The sequence below is a fragment of the Octodon degus genome, unplaced genomic scaffold, assembly GCF_000260255.1.
Source record: "Octodon degus isolate 3935 unplaced genomic scaffold, OctDeg1.0 scaffold00037, whole genome shotgun sequence".
In the NCBI taxonomy this organism is placed as follows: Eukaryota; Metazoa; Chordata; class Mammalia; order Rodentia; family Octodontidae; genus Octodon; species Octodon degus.
Window position 1 is genome coordinate 11,817,344 of NW_004524613.1, and position 4,072 is coordinate 11,821,415.

Below are 4,072 nucleotides of genomic sequence, written 5' to 3' on the forward strand. Positions count from 1 at the left end.
AAAAAAAAATACTAGTAATGATTTGATTGGGTTATCATAGGGGGACCCATCATACTATTCTGTTGTAGGTCTTCAATGTTTTTCTACAACAAAAATTATTTTTAATGTACAGGTTAAACCATTCACCCTTTGAGATTCTATCCTGAGGAAGTTATCAGAAAGATATACAAAAGATTTATTAACAAAAATATCAACGAGAGGGCTGGGGGTATAGCTTGGCAGTCCAAGCACCTGCCTGGCAAGCTCAAGGATCTGAGTTTGATCCCTGATACCACATGCCATGCTGGCCCCAGAACTGGGTGTGGTGACACACACCTGTAATCCTAGCACTGGGAAGGCTGAGCCAGGAGAATCACTATGAGTCTGAACTGCATAGAGACCCAGTATCAAATAAACTAATTAATTAAAATAAAAGTATATCAACAAGAAAACTGATCACAAGAGCATAAAACAAAAATCAATAATAAGCACATAGCTCACACAAATTGAGATATGCCAAACAATTGAATATTAAAGCACTATTCTTGAAAGATATTTTTAAAAGTACATGTTGGCTTTTAAAAATGCTCATATGTTGAGGGGGTAAAAGCAAGAAACAAAACTGTATATTCATTATAAGCCCAATTACCTTTAAAAAAAGAATATATTTAAGCAGAAAAGAAAGGCCAAAATGTTAACTATGGTTATCTGTGAGAAGTATAATTATAAATGATTTTTATTTGCTTCTTTAAACTTTTCTATATGCAAAAAGGTAGAAAAAATGTAATTGTCTTAAGAGTTTGTGCCAAAATTCTTTCTAGAAAAAAAAAAAAGTAATATATCCTTGGAGAAATATCCAGTTAATCACATGAGCTAAAAGCTGGACTCATGACAGTCTGGCCAGAGGGAGAGACAATGTCAAGCCAAACTCCCTCTCGGGGAAACTTGGGCAGGGGTCTGGGAACCAGGGGCTTACAGAACACAAGGCCCCAGGAATGCACAGGCACTGGCTCTGGGCACCGTCCCCGGACAGCACCTGGGCTCACCTCACCTGGAATTCTGAGAGGTCACACATCTTTCTGGGCAACCAGCTGACCTCTCAATAATCTGCAAGCTTTAAGGAATCTACAACAAGAGCTTTCACTCCTGCAGCAGAACAAAGAAAGGTTTTGATTGTCTTTCTTAAGGAAACAAAGTCTTTATCCCAAGTTGGAGTCTGCTTTTCTGGAGACCCCACTCCTATTATGACCTACCTGGAACCTCCAAAGTCATTTTTGTCTCGTGAAATCTCAGTAGTTTGACAATGCCGTTTGCTTCCTCCATTTCACTCTTCTATGACTGATCGTGGGTCCCTGACATTGCCCGCGTTCTGAATCTCCTCAGCAGGTGAAGCTAGCTTCTCTAGGTGGGCTCCAAGCAACCAGATATTGTTTAAATTATGCTGCACACAACTAAACACAAGAGAGTTGACCTGTTCAAAGTTCAGGGTGATTATCACCTCCCTCAAACTAAGCTCCACACTTCTAATAATGCAGCCTAGAACTACATTCAGTGTCTGCCAACTCAGTGTCAGTCATTAAACTATTGTTGACCAGCTTTAGCCCACTCTTCCATATACTGCTTTTTTTTTTTTAATGAGGGACCAAACTCAGGACCTTGTGCTTGCCAAGCAGGTGCTCAAGCCACTGTGTTATCTCCTCAGCCCACATACTCTGCTTTTCACACTGGAGCTCTGCAAACTACATTTCTTCCTGGCCAGAAGGCTTCATCTTGGGCATTGCCGATAGGGGTTATAAAGGGAAATTGAAAGGCTGGAGGAAGAAGGTACACACACTTCCATGACTTCTCTTCATTCCTGTTTCAGTTCTCCTCGCAGGTAGCATCACCCCAGCACATTGCTTCACCCTGGTAGGAGCATCTCATTCCAGAAATGGAAACTGAATCCAGTCTGCCGCACTTCCAAGGCAAGCAGGACCAGCCTCATTACATCCACTCGGAGGTACCAGCCCTTGCCAGCTGGCATTTCCTCCCGAGCTACTTGCAGCTCTTCCGTCCAGCGTTCATACTGTTTACTAATTTCACAGCAAAGCAGCAGTACAAATAATATCAGAGGTCTATTTTGTAAATTGCACGTCAATTACATAATTTTCCCAGGAATGATTTTTACATCTAATTAGCACAAATTGTCTTACCAAAAAAAAAAAAAAAAAGGAAGTTGCATCCAAGAATAGCACATGGGTTTTGGTTACCTTAATTAGAAACACTTTCTTTAAAATGGAAATAAGCAAACTTGCAAAATCAAAGAGGCTCCAAGGTCAGGCTAAGAGACCCCCGCTTCTCTCTGAGAGCCAAGAAGGTACTTGGAGTATTGGTACTATTCCCAGATCTCATTGGGAATAGTTAAGGAGGGGAAATAAAAGGATTATTTCATGTGGTCTCACTTTTGGGGTTGGGGCATGGCATACCTGGGAGAAAAGTCATAAACACTGGGCAAGCATGACCTCTCTGCCAAGGACTTGCACTGGATTGTCCCCTCACAAAGATCCTGTGTGCCCTAAAGTTGAGGTGACTGAGCCCTTGAACTTGTCATGTATGCTTGACACCACAGACTAAGGAATATCAGGGTCTAGGGCACGACCCAGCTAGCTCTAGCCTTTCTTCTCCAGATGAGTGGGCAGTCCCAGAACAGATATAACAGTATATAGCACTGGTATTTCTCTCAGTTAGACAGCTTTCCAGGGAAGCTGTCTCCAAGAAAGTATCCTAAGATCCAGATGACCCTGGTGTCAAAGCCCTTCCCTGCAGTGCATTCTAGAACAAGAGAGGACTTACAGAGAAGGCATGTCCTGATAAGCCACCCAAGCCCATGGTGGCCCCTGTCACTGCTTCTGACATTCCACTGGCAAGAACGTGTCATATGCAAGGGGCACTGGAAACCTGTTAGGCCACATCCCAGTAGCCTCCAAGCCTCTGTGGGATCATGTGATCCCACAAATGGAACAAAGCAGAAGTTAGGGGTACCATGGGCCCAGACATCTCCAAAGTCACTCATTATACCAGTTCCCTCCTCCACAGACTATACACTGATCCTCTTCTCTCAGACCCTGCCTGGACCTTGGAAGACACAGTGCCACTGCCTAAGGACTCTAGCTGTCACATGGCCATGTTCACCCATTAAAAAATATGGCTGCCAGCTTGGCCCAAACCAGGCCTGTCACCGCCTCTTGAACACTGAGCAGAACCAGGCTCCTGTAGCTCTCCACCACTTCTCTCCTGCCTCCATCTCACCATAGAGTTCTGTATTCATCTCCTGTGGCCGTGGTAACAAAGTGCCACAAACTGAGTGGCTTAACAATAGAAATGTATAGTCTCACAGTTGTGGAGGGACAAGCCCATGATTAAGGTGCCACGGGACTAAGGTATCAGCAGAAGTGGTTCTTTCTGAGGGCAGGAAGGGAGGATCTAGTGCTTTCCTCCCCTCCTTTCTGGGGGTACTAGTGATCTTTGACTTTCCTTGACTAGTAGCTCCATCCCCTATCTCCAGCTTTGCACAGCCTTCTTCTTGTGTCCCTTCCTAAAGTCGCCCCTCTAAGTGTCAGTCTTGTGCAAGTTTCCTTTTTTTAAGGACACATTATTTCTGGTTAGAGCCCACCTAATGATCTCATTTTAACTCAATTATCTGCAAAAACCCTATTTCCAAATAAGGTCGCATCCATAGGTACTGGGGCAAGGACTTCAACATCATTTGGGAGATATACTTCAATTCATATAGTCTCAGCAGATTTGGGGACCTTGGCTGAAAATGAATGCTCTGACAGCCCGAGGCAATGCCAACCATCCAATCACTAGAAAGCAGGGAGAAGGGCCCATTTCAGGCCTGGAATTGGAGTGGGCAGTGGGCACAAGAGAAGAGAAATGGAGCTGTCAAACTTGGAGCCCTGAAACATCGGTAGCTTCATGATGATTAGTAATTATTAGTAAGTTATTAATAAAGATTAATCCAGACCCTTCCCAGGAGCTACTAAAAAGGCTAGCTAATAGCACAAAACAAATGGATAAAGGCAACGCAGAGCCAACCTGCTCAGTGCCTGAG